Source organism: Otolemur garnettii, unplaced genomic scaffold (genome assembly GCF_000181295.1).
Source record: "Otolemur garnettii isolate 467f Iridium unplaced genomic scaffold, OtoGar3 scaffold00265, whole genome shotgun sequence".
Lineage (NCBI taxonomy): Eukaryota > Metazoa > Chordata > Mammalia > Primates > Galagidae > Otolemur > Otolemur garnettii.
The window spans coordinates 809922-817117 of record NW_003852660.1 but is presented as its reverse complement, the minus strand read 5'-3'; positions in this window follow the sequence as shown (position 1 = coordinate 817117).

Below are 7196 nucleotides of genomic sequence, written 5' to 3'. Positions count from 1 at the left end.
TAAGCTCTAGTATTATAAGTGGGGACTTCTCATAGCATTGTTTTATTCCTAAAAGTAGACCTGGGCTGGGACATATTCCTGCCCCAGCTCCAAGAGCAAATTCTTTTGCCCTCTACTCATTCCTTAGATGCAGTGTGTTTTCATTGATTGCCTACGGGTGGTAGTATTTATTGACTTTCCCCAGAAGTTGATGGACTTAATTTGTAGAAGATATATATATATTTTAGCCAGTATGCCAAACATATAAAGATTTAGGCTTCATATAGCAGCTGCTATTCTTAGCTATACCTGGAGCATGAGGCCTAGATTCCTTTTGCATAAAAGCTGTGAGATGTTTAATGTTTGTTTTTTTAAGCCCTAAGTTTTGGGGGTAATTTGGTACCTAGTATTGGATCTCAATAAATGTTATTTACTCGCTACTATCATATAGTCAGGAAATTTAGATTCCTTCTTAAGGAGACCTCCTTAGGGGATTTGCCTAAGAAAATACTTTTAAGAGCCAAGCTAGAATTAGGAGTTAATTATCAGAATCTGAGATGGGTGCTTTTTTCTACCATGCTATACTACCACTGATTATTCATTTGTTTCTTAATGAACATAAATCCACTGGTTAATGTACGTCTACTATCATTTTAAGTTTGTGTGTTTGTGAATAGCCTCCAAATCAACCATGTTCAAAAATAATCTTTCTCTTCTCTGAGCAAAAAATAATCTTTCTCGTCTCTGAGCAATATTTACCATGAGGTGATATTCTGCTTAAAACTCAAGGGAGATCCACTGTGCGCATAGAAAAATAGGAGTCTGTCTTAAAGGGAAGTTGTCAGTGATTCTATGACCTCCAAATAATGAAAGGGGGATTTCTGTGAATTTATCAATGCCAACTAATGTAGTCTGTTTAAATAATAAAATGCAACCAGTACAATTAAGAGAAGCTAAAGTAAAAGGTTTATGAGAGGATATACTGAAAGGGTAAACTTAGCATAATTTGAAAATTGTAAACTACAACTTCTTAAGTGTACATTCAACATGAGGAGATAAAGCTTGAAGATGTTTTTACTTAGGGTGGACTCACTGTTATAAAAACAAACATAAAATCTTAGTTTCTTGCCATAAGTAAGGCTTCTTTCTCTCTCTCATCACAGACGATCAGCACACGAATGCCTCACTGGAGTAGGGGGTTCTGGTGCGGGCTGCTCCATGAAGGTGTCAGGAATTGAGTGTCTTTGTACCTGTGTCCCCACTATGTTTAAAGGGTGGAATTCTTTGTGTCTGGTTAGCAGGCAAGTGAGAGTCAGACTTCGTGAACGTAAACATGCTCTCACCACCCTAACCCAGAGGTGACACTCACCAGTTCTATTTTCATTCCCTTCTGATTTTTCTAGGGAATAAGATCTAACAGAAGTACAAGATACAATAAACGTTGGTAGAAAAAGTAACCAGTGTGCCAAACATGTATATCATTATAATTCTATTAATTTTGCAACTTTTTTTCTCAAAAAGAACTCAATGCAACCTGAGCAAGAGTGAGATGCTATCGCTACTAAAAATAGAAAAATTAGCTGGACGCAGTGGCATGGGCCTGTAGTCCCCGCTTCTGGGAAGGCTAAGCCAAGAGGATGGCTTGAACCCAGGAATTTGAGGTTGCAGTGAGCTATGAGGACATCTCTGAACTCTAGCTCTGGTGATAGAGTGACACACTATCTCAAAATATTTTGGAAAGGAATTTATAAGGAAATGAATGGGAGAATATAGTGACTTACAAAGTGTAACAGATTAGCTACATCATATCTGTAATACTGGCATTAGTTCTTCTTCAAATATTTGATATAATTCTTAACTGTTTCATATAATTTGATATAATTTACCAGCAAATTATCAGGGATCAAGTTGCCGATCAGGCTTTTATTTTCTCAACTTAATTTTAAAAAGAATTATAGAATTATTCAGTAATTATAATCGTACTAGATATATTTTATAAATATCACTTATCTCAGATAATATTGTTCAAATTTGAATACTTTTTTATTTCTTCTTTTTATGTCAGCTACTAGGAGGTGTTAAAACATCTATGATTGTAGATTTGTTTATTTCCTCCTTTGGTTTTGTTAAGTTTTACTTCATGTTTTGCAACTTTGTTAATAGATGCATATATGTGAATGATTATTGGGAATTTTGGATAAATAATACTGTCTTAATTATAAAATGTTGCTGTTTGTCCCTGCCAATCACTGTTGTTTTCAAATTTATTTTGTTTGATCTTAATGTAGCCATATAAGCCCATGTTCTCCTATTTGCCAGCATATAAATACTGTTGAAAATATGATTTTGGCTTTTACCATGCAGTTCCAAAAATCAAGTTTTAGCAATGATTAAACCAAACCGAGCAGAGTAGAATACAACAAATATTAAATTACAGCCCAGTGGAAACTAGAGGTCTTGGAAAATGTAGATGCCAATTCCAATAAAAAGTGTATGTTTTGTCTCTATAGCTGTCCCTGGAATGAATGTACAGTTGATTAAAAGCAATTGCCTTCTAAATCTCGTACTGAGTGAAGATTAAAATAACACACTTTGCAATCAATAAAGTAGTTAAGAACTTTTATTTAACTACCAAATAAATGAAATTTCAGTTTTGTTAAAGGAATCATTTAACAAATGATTTTCCAGTATCAGAAGCATTATTTTTGCTTATTTAAATTATTTCAAATTGACCCCGCGTATCATGTTGATTTCTATTTAATTCATTTTATGACTACATATGAAATTAACTGACTATATTGATGGCTTCAGACTCCACAAGAAAATTAATTGGGAGATATTTTAATGTTTAAAACATGGCTGTTCAAATTCATACAATCTGTATTCTTAGGTAAATTAAAAAGTACCTCAATTCACCTTTAAATTCTACAAGACTTTTTTCTTCTTAAATCCTCTGTAACACTATTATTTACCACCACTTATTACCCATCACAATAGAAACTTATTTCATAGGACTTCCATGTTATGTATTTCATAGTGTGTATCCAAAAGAATGAAAAACACTAAAGTTTTCTCCAGGGCTGACATTTTGAAAATGTCATAGTATATAAGGAAATAATGAAAACCCATATTACATGGCAGAACATTCTGACCTTTTGGCTCAGAAATTGATAAGAGTTCTTGGGAAAGCTCTGTAAAGAAACTCTGAAGTAAAATTCAGTTACTAATAAGTAATTGAAGATTTCAAAGGTCAAAGCTCTAGCAACAATTTTGTCTACAAGATAGGGCATAAAATAAATTTATTTTTTCAATTATCAATTTCCCCCAATGTTATTTCAGAAGCAACAGATTTGTGTGGAATGTCTTTTTTTGAGGCATCTTTGGATATTGATTATTAAAGTATGATCTTTTTTTTAAAAGAAGGTTTATTTACATGTACTTGGCACTCAATTCAATTGCAATTGATAAGATTTGACATATATATATATACTTGTGAAGTCACCATCCGAGTCAGAGTAGTGAATGTGCTCAGCACACCAAGACTCTCCATTGTAATCCATTCCTTCTCACTACATCCCCAAACAATAATTGATCTGCCTTCTTTTACTGTAGATTATTTCACAATTTCAGGAGTTTCATGAAGATTAAAACATATATATAGCATTCTTATTTATCTGGCTTTTCTCAGTCAACAAAATTAGTTTTAGATTCATTTTTGTAGTTATGCACATCAATAGATCATTACTATTTACTGTTGAAAAATATTTTGTACATATGTATATACATAAATATATATAATATATGTAACACAATTGCTCCTCTATTCACCTATGATGGGAAATTCATTTGTTTCTGTGTATTGAAAGTAACCAAGTTTTGTAAATATTTGCATATACATGAAATAGCTGGATAAGACAGTAGGTACCTGTTTAATTTTTATGAAACTGTCAAATGGTTTTCTGAACCTGTTGTATCATTTTACATTTCTACTGCCAATATAGGAAAGGTCAATTCTTCCATGTTCTTGCCAGGATTGGGGGTATCTAGTCTACTAATTTAGCTTTTCTAAGAGATGTGCAGTGGGATCTCATTTTGTTAATAAAAATCGTGTTACCTGAGCAGCGATTCTCAACCTGGGGGTGGCGACCCCTTTGGAACAATGAAAATATATTGCGCATTAGGAAGATTGAGAACCCTGCAAGGACTAATGAGGAGCAGCTTTTCATGTGTTCATTTAGCAGCTATATGTTAATTTTGAAGTGTTTGCCCATTTCGCGGTGGGTTGTTCATTTCTTTTATCATTGAATTTGGAGAAATATTTATTTACTTATTTATTTTTCTTTAATATGAGATCTCACTCACCTTGACGATCCTCCAGTCTCAGCTTCCAGAATAGGTTCAACTATAGGTGTGTGCCACTGTGCCCAGATGAATTGAAGTGATTATTAGATTGTTTTTATTGAAGTCCTTTATGGTATATATGTTTGTAAATACATGCAATATATTTTTCCCAAATATTACCTTCCAGATTGACTTGTCTTTTTAGTCACTTGACAGTGCTTTGTTAAAATCAGAAAATTTTAACATCAGTGAACTCTGTCATTTAAAAATACAAATTGTTTTTTGGTATTCTATTTATCCCTAAAATCTTTGCCTAGTTAAAGATTTCTATAAAAGTCTAGAAATTTTATAGTCTCGCATTTTTACCTGTAGGCCATTTAAGTTAATTATTACATGTGGTATGACTGAGATTGTATGATTGCGTGTGGTAAATTGCAAGGCTAATTTAAAGTTTTGAATGTGGCATGTGCCTTTTCAATAGTTCTTCAATATTTTTTGAAAAGAGTATCCTTTTGCAACCAAATTTCCTTTGCAACTTTGTAAAAATGTCTGTTCTCCATATGTGTAGCTCTCTAATCTCTTCCATTCATCTATGTGTCTACGTTTACATCATCATTGCACTGTCTGGTTACTATAACTCTCTGCGTCTTTTAGCTCTCTTACTAACTGGATATATATTTGATGGTCCCACTTGATATGGTTTAATTTATCATTTTATAAGGGGTTTTATATTGGGTTTATCAGAATATACGCCATCTTAAGTAGAGGAGGATATGTATTTGCAAAAGTTATATCTTCCAAATATATTGACTATTTTATCATTAGAAAATGCTCTTTAGCTCTAGTACAGTTTTTTCTTTTAAAATCTATTTGTCTGGTGTTAGTACAGTCCCCTTCAGCACTCTTTCAATTGCTCTTAACCAGGGTTTAGCTTCTGCAACTGGCACTTGGCAGGTAGCACAAGAAACGCTGAAGACCTACTCCTCCGGAGAATAAAACTCTTCCCTGGGAAAGGGGTAGAAGAATGATGATGGAGCCCTATGATTTTGGTTGCTGTAGTCTCAAGTTGAGTTTCTGCTTTGCTGAGATGGAGAGGAGGGAGGGAGTGGCGTAGGTTCAAGTATTATATTGTGATTTTTTACTACCGGATCTCTGTAGGTTCCCTTGAATAGATTTTTTTCTTTTGCTTTGTGTTCTTAGAATCATTTTCAGAAGCTTTAAATGGTTGGGTTTTTTAAAAAATAATTTTTGTTAATTTCCCCTAGGGAGTGGGTCCCCGGAGTTCCTTATGTTGCCCTGGCCATAGTCAATCTTTGTAGTTTTATTTTATACTGAAGGCTTTTATTTTTTTAAAAAAATAAAAAGTGAAAGGGAAAACATGCACAGGGATTAAAACTTGGTACTTACATGGATTTCAGTTATATTATTTTCTTTTTTGTTGTATGTTTTAAATATTGTATGGTTTTAATAACAAAGGACACATTTCTGAGAGAGTATATATCGCTTAAACTGTCATAGGACTGGCTGACCTGTTTTGCATCTTCATTTATTGCATAAGATAGACCATTGTTTGACAATGTTGCTTCAATTATTAATCAAAAATAGGTTTCATTTACACATAATGAATCACTATCCCCACTCACATAAGCCCTTCCTCACTCAGTCATGTTTCCCATTATCTACTCAACCCACTCCACAATTAGGAATGTATGTTTTTTATTATGAGGACCTGGACTACTTTTCCAGACACATCTTTCATTGCTGTTCGCACAGCTTCCATATGGAATATTAACATTCCGTGCGCACATGCCACACTTTCATGTCTATCTATGGTTTGTATTTTCCCTCTCATTGAAATTCTTACTCTTCATACTCTATCTGAAAAAAAAAATAGTAACAGTGTTCTAGGATGAGTTCAAATATTACTTTCATTGTGAATAAAATGAATAGCTAGAAATCTCTGATCTTCTCTGTCAGGCGAATGGCACATCATTGCAAATTTAAGATACTATCTTTGCAAAGAAAGTGAGAAAGTATGGTCTCCTCATGAAGACATGAAGTGCATGAGAATGAGTGGAGTCAACCCCAAATTGCAATGTCATAGCCAGTTTCTGGATATTTCTGACAAATAGCTTATTTTCTTTCCTCTAGAACACTCAGGTTCCCACGAGGCTTTCCTCAACACTCCCCTCGGTAACCCTCTCCCGTCACTTGCCACAGTTCATACACGTTTCTCTCTCCTCTGCTTACGGATAATGTTCTTTGTAATACCGAATCACAGTCTACAATGCTGAATTCATATTTTGTTCATTTCGACATTTGTAAAAGTGAGAGTATGTAACGGATTTAATAAATCATGAAATTATTGAGGTTATTCTTCTTTAGTTTTTGTTGTCTTCCACACCAAGAGTCATGAAAAAAATATATTCTCAAAAAATATTTATAGAATCCTCAGACTTTATGATTATTTTAATAGATAAATAATATAGGAAGTTTAGTTATTTATTCTCACAGTGTGGCAGCTTCTATCATGTTATTTAATTGAATTGAAAATGATTCCGCAGAGACTAATAAAATATTAAGACAGGATACACGCATATAGAATCCAGTGGAAATCAGGCATTGCATTTTACCTGCAGTTTTTCAAACAAGACTTGAAATTTTATAAAAAGGAATCAAATTCACAAGGGTATATATGAGTAATACAAAACAAGGATAGCAGTTAAAATATTGAATCAAATAAATATTTTACTTGATTCTTCATGTATTATCTATGACAAACATGAAATTTTTATTTTTGACCCTTGAGTTCAACGTTTCAACGTTTTGCTTTTCCTTTAATCTTTAACAAAAGATTATTTTAAAAAGTTGTACTA